The sequence below is a fragment of the Eumetopias jubatus genome, unplaced genomic scaffold (genome assembly GCF_037043125.1).
Source record: "Eumetopias jubatus isolate StellerSeaLion01/CBP00866 unplaced genomic scaffold, mEumJub1_p1.0 scaffold_1, whole genome shotgun sequence".
Taxonomy (NCBI): domain Eukaryota; kingdom Metazoa; phylum Chordata; class Mammalia; order Carnivora; family Otariidae; genus Eumetopias; species Eumetopias jubatus.
In genome coordinates, this window is record NW_028274807.1 from 116,105,544 (window position 1) to 116,116,497 (window position 10,954).

General features: G+C 37.5%; 1 pseudogene; it reads right to left on the minus strand.

Moving 5' to 3' along the window:
* Positions 1 to 7,094: 7,094 nt before the first annotated feature.
* LOC114205531 (translationally-controlled tumor protein-like) lies at positions 7,095 to 10,234 on the minus strand (annotated as a pseudogene).
* Positions 10,235 to 10,954: the final 720 nt, after the last annotated feature.

The following is a 10,954-nucleotide window of genomic DNA, read 5'->3' on the forward strand; positions in this document are numbered from 1 at the left end:
AATGTAGAAACTAGTGAACAGACTCATTAAATATCGAGATCAGGAGTGAAATAAGAAGGGATTACCAAATTAATTTAAAAAAATTTTTTAAAGATTATGTTCATTTATTTGACAGGGAGAGAAAGAGAGCACAAGCAGGTTGAACGGCAGGCAGAGGGAGAGGGAGAAGCAGGCTCCCTGCTGAATAGAGAGCCCGAGGCAGGGCTCCATCCCTGGACCCCAAGATCATGACCTGAGCCGAAGACAGATGCTTAACCAACTGAGCCACCCAGGCGCCCCTCATTTTAAATATTTTTGAGCCTCAGAGATGTCAAGCAGAAAGTAGAAATACACAGATGGAACTTCTTTGGTGTTTATTGTGTTTGGACAAAAAAAAGAAAAATCAGAAACAAGCAGGGAAATAACCCATGTTTTAGTTTAAGAGTTAGACTCACAGTATACCTTGTGCTGAGGAGACAAATAGCCTTTACAAGCACTTGAGACATCCAGGAAGCACTCACTTAAGACAAGGAGGTAACATACCCCTAAAGTGAAAGGGCTGTGTGTTTTGAGTGAGTTAAATCAGTACAAAGCTTCAGAGCCCAGCTAGAGGGAGAGACAGATAAATTGTCCAAGGGAGAGGATTCCAGAAAGTCTTTAAGAAAAGCTTATAGTTTTATAATAGAGTTGTTCAAAGTATGTCAGAGACTGTGTGCACACATAGTGCTAAAGTGTCCTTGTTGAAAGCATACACTTTAAGGTTTATTTAGGATTAGTCGTAACCAGGGATGCTGGGAAGAAACATTAATTGTTAAGTAAATAAACATGACTGCCCCACTCTGGGTCGTAATGAAGTTCACCTGCAGGTTCAGTCTTGAAGGTGAGCTGCTGCAATTGCCAAGCTCTTTGCTTTTTCTTGGTTCACACTGTCATCTACATAAGGCGTATCCCTTCATACCAGAAATCACAAGGGTCTCTCTTACCTGTTTCACTTCTGAAGCATGACTGCCTATCTTGTTGATGTGCTTTCCAATGTGCCCCTCCCTCAACTGAGTGAACTTTTCAAATAACCGTTGTCTGTATTTTAATTTCACCATCTATATTTGGTTAAACCAAGTCCAGTCATTTCCTTCTAAGGCTGAAATGAACAGACAGATGAAAGTTTAATTTCATTTACCGGAGAAAAACTGTTGCATGTGCTTTTTAGAGCATACCTAAGAAACGAGATACATTAATTTAAATGTTTTAGAGTATTGTATATTTTCTTAGAAAACATGACTTTTCAATCACAAGTTAACACTTCAGTCAGAAAAGCTGTATCAATCCTAGTTACAAAAAAAACAAAAACAAAAACAAAAACAAAGAACAGTGCCTTTATCCAAATAGCAGGTGCATAATTATGGAAAAACAAGGCAACTATGAAGTGTTAGGACCAATCATATCTTTGACGATAGCTCCAAATGTCAAGTATGACTGTCAATGAGAAGCTGAGAGATTCTCTGCCTTTTGATCAACAGGCCTGCCAAGATTAGGGTTGGTTCACTCCTTAGTAGACAGATAAGCAGATGAATTTATTCAGATCCAGATACCCCAAAGCAGCTAATTCCTGTTCAGTTTGAGACTGATCAGGCTCCTTGCAGACATTTATAGGGCATTTATCAGACAAGAGCACAAGTGGAGGCCCACATACTAGAGGCCTAAATAAACAAAGTTACCAATTAAGCCAATAAACTCCTTAATATTATGCTCTACCTTCTATCTTGATAAAATACATGGTCATAACATCAAAATTTCTGTTTTTCTTTTCACCTTTTACTTTTTTTCTGAGCTTTACTTGTATATTTTTTATTTCTAACTGTACTTTTTCTCAGTGATTTAAAGGATTAAACATAAAATGTAACTGTATTCAAAGGGTAAAAATCTGAATGTATTTTAATCAAAAATTAATATAGTCAATATAAGAATTTTTAAAAATCAAAATTATTCTTAATGTTTAAAATATTTTCTTCCAACATATTCAAAATTTCTATTCATTTTCATAGGCAATATAGAAGTTGTAAGTGAAGAAAATAAAAAGTTATGTAAAATTATCTGAAGTTTAATTTCATGTAATTAAGACTAAATATAATTTTTCAGAAAGATTAAACTCTGATTCTAACATTAATTGTATGTAACATTAATTGATTAATATAAGAATCAGAGATACTCTTTATGTACATTCAGGGGCGGCCAAACTTTTTCTATAAAAAAACATGCAGTAAATATTTTAGGTTTAGGGCCATACAGCTCTGTTACAACTACTCAGCTCTGTCACTGTAACGTGAAATCACATGGATGGTACATGAATTAATGAGAATGACTGCGTTACCGAAAGAAACTACTTCCAGGCATAGACAGAAGGCCAGATGTTGCCTGTGGACCATAGTGTGCTGAGCCCCGGTTTAGAATGACATATACATGAATTTAAGAGTGATTTGAATTGTTTAATATTGGAATGTTCCTCCAGCCAACACATGCAACTGTTGAACTATCACAGTAATTCATGAGGACTTTCATAACCACAAACTGGAACATAAAGAGTTAAAAGAAAATAAATGGGAGAATCCTTGCAAACATATTACTGCAATTAAGGGATTTCACAAGATAATTTGACTTTTCTCTCATAAACACTTATGCTGCTCAAATCCTTTCAGTCTGTCTCTGAGGGAGGGGCAGCACAACCTGCAAACCTTCATGGTATTAAAAGCAAGTTCCCTCTTGTTTGAGGATGTATCCTAGAGAGAGAGTGTTTTCCTTGAATGGTGTGCGTCATGTTACTGGTAAAATTGCGCCAGCCCTAAGAATCAAATCCTGAGTGACTAAATTTCCCATGTGTTGGTTAGTAAATGTGTGTGTGTGTGTGTGTGTATGTGCTTTCGTTCTCGTCTGTAAGTGGACTAAGCAGAGATCAACATATTTCCAGAAAACAGCCTAATGGTACTTTGACCGTATCTTTGTTCTTCCCCATGTTAAGTGTGTGACCCAGAGAGTGTTTCTTAGAATCAATGGACTCTAAAAACAACTTAAACATCACTTGTTCTGATTAAATGTACACAAAGACCTTGTATTTGTTCTGAAAAATAATAACAATTCAATACCTATTTGCTGAAACAGATACCTCCGCTCTCCAGTTCATCTTTTAAAAGCTGACAGATTACCTTTCTCCAAACATCATGGGTTTCAGAAGAGCAGAATGGAGAAAATAAACATGAGACCATAACTGTAACAGAAATTCAGGCTTTTCCATTTGAAATGTAATTAAGCTCACCTGATCTGAAACCAAGTTACATGGTATCATTGTGTGGCATTTTATGCATACTTCTCATACCACTCTGGGCCTGTTACAGTATACTTCTACTGATGTCTGTGACTTGAACTGCATTCCAAAATATCGTGATCTCAGACAGTGCTCTGGGTAAGAAGCACAGTGATAACCACCACAGGGTAGGGCAGGACATATGGGAAGGATGCCCTAACAACTGAGGTTTTTCATTAAATAACAAAATGTATATAAAATCATTTAAAATTATTCATGAGATGAAACGGAGTTTAAGTAACAAATGTCCAAACATAGTGTGTGTCCAGATTAAGACTACCTTTCCTCTTGAATCTGTAATTATAATACAAGAGCAAGATCTCACTGCTGATAATGGTGGCTACCAGTCCCAGAGACCCTCTGCCTTGACACAAAGGGAACATTACTACATGCCAAAGATCAAAAACTAGTCGTCACCTCATTCATTGTCTTCTTCAATGTCAATAACTATCAGCAATGATCAGATTAGGAAAATGAGGTTCAGAAGGCTTCATTTATTTATGTGAAGATAAAGGACACTATTCTAGGTCTGTCTGAATCCAAAACCCATCCCTCACAGCCCAGTACTATAAAGTAATCACTGAACTGAATCAACAAGATTGAGTTGTAGTTGTAAATTTAAGCCACTACCGAGAGCAGAACCAGTGTCAAACTCAGTGTGAAGCAGCAGTCATATACGTTCCCTCTACCCCTTCTAGTACCTTCCCCATTCCTGTGACTCTGTGGTTTCATTTCTCCCAGTTTGCAACTTGTTCCATGCAAACAAATACAGATTCTCCGTGGGCTTGCTGGGTGGAAGTCTCACTAAACTGTTATAACATGTTACTCCTTCCTGAGTTGTAAGTAACTACTAGTAGGTTGCTTCTGGCTCATTTATATAGGGAGCTCCAGAAGATATTTTTTAAAATTCCTTGGAGATACAGAGACAAATTACTAATAGTGGAATTAAAGGAACAGTGACATGAGATAGGGGTAAAATTTGTAAAAGGTGTGATTTCCAGAAATATCTGCATTATATTCGTAATATGCAGTGCACTTATTTACAAGGCAGAAACACAATTTTACCTTATATTAGGCCACTAGTAGATGTTTTGAGTACAGAGAAGAGTTCCCTGCCTTTGTATCTTAAGAGCTTGACATATGTTAGTACTATGAATTGCATGTGCCCCGCTCCCAGATGCCTTACTGTTATCTGTGACCTTCTCACTGGAAATTCCTTTAACTCTTCTAACACAAAGGCTACTCAAATTAAACAAATCTGTAACTAATTACAGTCTTTTGCAAGCAAGGTAAGAAATAAATCCTATACCTGCACATTAAAAAGTTAAGTACCAGCAATAAAAATTTTTGCCATTGTTTCCAGTATTAAAAAGAAAAGAAAAAAAGCTGTGTGATCTGATGGTTAAGTCAGATTTTGGATTTAATATCTATTAATTCCATGAGAGACATCACTATTCCCCAAACTAGTGATGATCAGATGGATAATGTGACAAGTTCTCACAATTGTGTCTTTCAATTTGAGAAAGTGTGTCCTCTCATGCGTCATTACAAAGGGCACCTTTATTCTCTCTCCCACACCTTCTCGGTATTTACATTAGTAACATTGCACCATAATTGTATTTTATAAAGCCCAAGACTCATTTAAATGCCTGAAAATTATGCCAAAGGGATTTCATTTACCACTGGCTATGTAGGGGATAGAGTTATACAACCCCTATTAATGTTAATGGGAGTTCATGAATAAATCTTCAAAATTTCAGAGAAAAATGTATCCCAAGAAGGACATGAAATGAAGACAACAGGCTCGCCAGAGCAAAATTAAATGGCAGTTTGATTTTCTGAGCTAATACCTCATAAAAATAGAAGTCACTTACACTTAAAATCATTTAAGAATAGTGATTTCTTTAGTAAGAATTCACAAATCTCTTTGACAACTTAACTCACATAATTTGCACAAATAACAATTTTTATTATTGGCAATTACCTATAGATTTCCAATATGGAATGACCTGAGGGTCTTTTACGTAGTATCCCAGTTTCTCATGATCATCACTGAATGAGGATTTAGACGATAAAATACATTTTTAGAAATAAATCACCATGAAATTATATGGTTGTAGCTTTAACACTACATATTAGAAGGTAACTATGTGAACTTCCATAGATACTAGAAGAATGCGATATTTTATATTGCTCATTGGCAAATATGGTGGCAGTCTTTTAAAACTAAAATATGATTATAAATATTAAACATGTCATTCTCATCAGGTTTCTTAGATGTTAAAAAAAAAAAAAAAAAAAACAACTATGGGGCACCTGGGTGGCTCAGTAGTTAAGTGTCTGCCTTCGGCTCAGGTCATGATCCCAGGGTCCTGGGATCAAGTCCTACATTGGGCTCCCTGCTCGGTGGAAAGCCTGCTTCTCCCTCTCCCACTCCCCCTGCTTGTGTTCCCTCTCTCGCTGTGTCTCTCTTTGTCAAATAAATAAATAAAATCTTAAAAAACAAAACAAAACAAAACTATAAACTGCTAAGATTTAAACTTTTTATTTTGGATGATTATTTATTCATTCATTCATTCATTCATTCAATATAGAACTAACTTGTTTTCATGGAGCAATTGGGACTTTTTCCATAAATGATTTTGGTGTTTAATTATTTTAACAGTGTTGTCTCCACATACAATAAAAACGAAAGTATAAGTATATTCTAAGTCAAATTTATGCATACTAACAATCATATTTTACTGAAATTTGTTCTATATAAATTAGCTTTTACTAAAATTATATTTTATAATTTTAATAAATAATGAAATAAAATGAGTGACTTTTGAATAATGATGAAATAAAAATGAGTGGCTTTGAATATACAATACCTTTTGCTAGAAAATGTTTGAGTTAATTAATATCTCTCCAAATAATGGATGCTTTAGTATTTCAATTCTTAGGACTCTACGTAGATAATCCTGTTCCCTAGTCAAATTCCTTTATAAAATAGGGGCTTCCTACATAATGTACCTCAACTTTTTTTTTCTTTCCAACTGTATTCTTTTGGTAATCTCTTCCAGAGATAATTGCTCCCGTTTGTAGGTGATGAAATGTGTTAGGAACCTACTTCAAATGTTGGCCCAGCTCTAAGCATGGTCTTTCCCTTTACTTGAACTCAGAATTAAGACTCTTGGCTCTTGTTTTTTATATTCCAGTCCCAGAAGTAGTTTTCATTGTAGAAGCTATCTGCAGGCCATCTTGTGCTTTCTAGCACTAGTCTACAACCAGGCTCTAGCTTCTCCAGGACACTACACAATAGGGATTTGCCTATATATTAAACTACAAGGCATTCTCTTATTAGTTGTTTTTTTTTTTAAGAATTTATTTATTTATTTGACAGAGAGAGACACAGCAAGAGAGTGAACACAAGCAGAGAGAGTGGGAGAGGGAGAAGCAGGCTTCCTGCCAAGCAGGGAGCCCAATGTGGAACTTGATCCCAGGACCCTGGGACCATGACCTGAGCTGAAGGCAGACGCTTAACGACTGAGCCACCCAGGCACCCTCTCATTAGTTTAAATACATTTTATTTTAGACAACTAACATGACATGTTTTTTTCTTTAAAAAAGTGCCTGTGCTCCAAATAAATCAAGGTAAAAATAAATGAAGAGCTCAAGATGACATCAGTCACATTTGTCTAAGTCCTGCTGTGTGTGGATAAAGCACAGTGGCCAATTATGATAACAGGTGATACATCCAATGTAATAGGCAAATTTGTTAACATTTTTCCATTTCTAAACCATCCTTAAAGAAAACCATATATGGGGTCTCACCATCCTCATGACAGTCCAGCAGAGCAACCATGCCATCTGGATTCATGTTTTCACAATAATGAACTGGTAGTTCTTTTGTTTGTTTGTTTTTGTTTGTTTTTAATTTTTTTATTATTATGTTATGTTAATCACCATACGTTACATCATTAGTTTTTGATGTAGTGTTCCATGATTCATTGTTTGTATGTAACACCCAGTGCTCCATGCAGTACGTGCCCTCTTCAATACCCATCACCAGGCTAATCCATCCCGCCATTCCCCTCCCCTCTAGAACCCTCAGTTTGTTTCTCAGAGTCCATAGTCTCTCATGGTTCATCTCCCCCTCCAATTTCCCCCCCTTCATTCTTCCCCTCCTGCTATCTTCTTCTTCTTTTTTTTTAACCTATAATGTATTATTTGTTTCAGAGGTACAGGTCTGTGATTCAAGTCTTACATAATTCACAGCGCTCATCATAGCACATACCCTCCCCAATGTCTATCACCCAGCCACCCCATTCCTCCCAACCCCCACCACTCCAGCAACCCTCAGTTTGTTTCCTGAGATTAAATTGCTCATATCAGTGAGGTCATATGATACATGTCTTTCTCTGATTGACTTATTTCACTCAGCATGGTACCCTCCAGTTCCATCCACATCATTGCAAATGGCAAGATTTCGTTCCTTTTGATGGCTGCCTAATATTCCGTTGTATATATATACCACATCCTCTTTATCCATTCATCTGTCGATGGACATTTTGGCTCTTTCCATAGTTTGGCTATTGTGGACATTGCTGCTATAAACATCGGGGTGCACATACCCCTTCAGATCCCTACATTTGTATCTTTGGGGTAAATACTCAGTAGTGCATAGCTGGGTTGTATAGTAGTTCTATTTTCAACTTTTTGAAGAACCTCCATACTATTTTCCAGAGTGGCTGCACCAGCTTGCATTCCCACCAACAGTGTAGGAGGGTTCCCCTTGCTCCGCAACCCCACCAACATCTGTTGTTTCCTGACTTGTTAATTTTAGCCATTCTGACTGGTGTGAGGTGGTATCCCATTGAGGTTTTGATTTGGATTTCCCTGATGCCGAGCAATGTTGAACACTTTTTCATGTGTCTGTTGGCCATTTGGATGTCTTCTTTGGAAAAATGTCTGTTCATGTTGTCTGCCCATTTCTTGATTGGATCATTTGCTCTTTGGGTGTTGAATTTGATAAGTTCTTTATAGATTTTGGATACTAGCCCTTTATCTGATATGTCATTTGCCAATATCTTCACTCATTCTGTCGGTTGTCTTTTGGTTTTGTGGACTGTTTCTTTTGCTCTGCAAAAGCTTTTTTATCTTGAAGTCCCAATAGTTCATTTTTGCCCTTGCTTCCCTTGCCTTTGGCGATGTTTCTAGGAAGAAGTTGCTGTGGCTGAGGTCAAAGAGGTTGCTGCCTGTGTTCTCCTTTAGGATTGTGATGGACTCCTGTCTCACATTTAGGTCTTTCAACCATTTGGAGTCTATTTTTGTGTGTGGTGTAAGGAAATGGTCCAGTTTCATTCTTCTCCATGTGGCTGTACAATTTTCCCAACACCATTTGTTGAAAAGACTGTCTTTTTTCCATTGGACATTCTTTCCTGCTTTGTCGAAGATGAGTTGACCATAGAGTTGAGGGTCCATTTCTGGGCTCTCTATTCTGTTCCATTGATCTATGTGTCTGTTTTGTGCCAGTACCATACTGTCTTGATGATGACAGCTTTGTAATAGAGCTTGAAGTCTGGAATTGTGATGTCACCAGCTTTGCTTTTCTTTTTCAACATTCCTCTGGCTATTCGGGGTCTTTTCTGGTTCCATACAAATTTTGGGATTGTTTGCTCCATTTCTTCGAAAAAAGTGGATGGTAATTTGTTAGGGATTGCTTTAAATGTGTAGCTTGCTCTAGGTAGCATTGATATCTTCACAATATTTGTTCTTCCAATCCATAAGCATGGAACGTTTTGCCATTTCTTTGTGTCTTCCTCAATTTCTTTCATGGGTATTTTATAGTTTTCTGAGTACAGATCCTTTGCCTCTTTGGTTTGATTTATTCCTAGGTATCTTATGGTTTTGGGTGCAATTGTGAATGGGATCAACTCCTTAATTTCTCTTTCTTCTATCTTGTTGTTGGTGTATAGGAATGCCACTGATTTCTGTGCATTGATTTTATATCCTGCCACTTTACCAAATTCCTGTATGAGTTCTAGCAGTTTTGGGGCGGAGTCTTTTGGCGTTTCCACATAAAGTATCATATCATCTGCAAAGAGTGAGAGTTTGACTTCTTCTTTGCCAATTCGGATGCTTTGATTTCTTTTTGTTGTCTGATTGCTGTGGCTAGGACTTCTAATACTGTGTTGAATAGCAGTGGTGATAGTGGACATCCCTGCTGTGTTCCTGACCTTAGGGGGAAAGCTCCATGTATTTGAGTTCCTTTCGACTTTCCTCTTGTGATTGAGTTCTAGTTTCAAAGCATTGTGGTCTGAAAATATGCAAGAAATGATCCCAGTCTTTTGGTACCGATTGAGACCTGATTTGTGACCTAGGATGTGATTTATTCTGGCGAATGTTCCATGGGCACTAGAGAAGAATGTGTATTCTGTTGCTTTGGGATGGAATGTTCTGAATATATCTGTGAAGTCCATTTGGTCCAATGTGTCATTTAAAGTCTTTATTTCCTTGTTGATCTTTTGCTTAGATAATCTGTCCATTTCAGTCAGGGGGGTGTTAAAGTCCCCCACTATTATTGTATTGTTGTCGATGTGTTTCTTTGCTTTTGTTATTAATTGGCAAGGATGTGCTTGATTTGTTCTGCAGCCCCTGTCATAAAAAGTTTTACTCTTTCTGGTCTCCGTTCTTCACGTTTACCTTTGATTGATTTCATATAATCTTTGATGTTCTTCTTGTAGGTTTCCTCTGCGAAGCTGGTTTCCATCATTTGCGGGAAGTGCAAATGATGGTTCATGACAATATCAATGCTAGTGATTTTGTGCTTTTGGTACTTTCACCCTTGGGGCCTTCAGTGGGGACATTTCCACCAATAAGTGAGTCAACAATGTTACCCTCTGTCTTACTGATCATCTTCCCCTCCACCTCCAGGCACAGCCTGTCCGTGATCTCCCAGATCTTGAGGATGTCGGAGAACATCTCATCATGCCTAATGAGGAGATGATTATGACTGCGGCTGGACAGAGACTACAGTGGTACCAGCTTAGCAGGAGCCTAAGAACTCTGAGTGAGCTCAGTGCAGCCAGAACAGCACTTGGGGGGGGAGAGGGGAGAGAGAAGCAATGCCTTGACTTTTAAATGTTATCTGTATAAACTGGTTAATAAATAACTTATTAAAAGGGTCAGGTGCAGAAGAGCTTTATTAACATACATCTGTGAAGATGAGGTTTTAATTCTTTTAAATGACAAACAGTCCAAGTGTGTTCACTTAAGATGAGTGAGAATAGGTAGTAACTTCCTTGAAACCTGGTTTAACCACTGCAGAGCTACTTCGGTTTCAGGGCAGAAATCAACAGATTGGGTCTGGAGTTAGCATTACTTAGATATATAGAAAGTGCACAGCAACGGTTCCAGCCTGTTACCAAGGCTCTATTCATATATTGGACCTCACTCAAGGTGAGGTCCGCTAATGGCAGTCAGTGCATAAGAATCCATCTCCTTATGATTCTTATTTACATCAGCATTCCTAATTGCTTTATCATTTCTAAGTCAATTTCATCAGTCAGGGACATTTGTGTTGTTATTGTTAATTCAACTGTTTTCTGAAGGCAAGTATAGAACTCTGAAATAAGT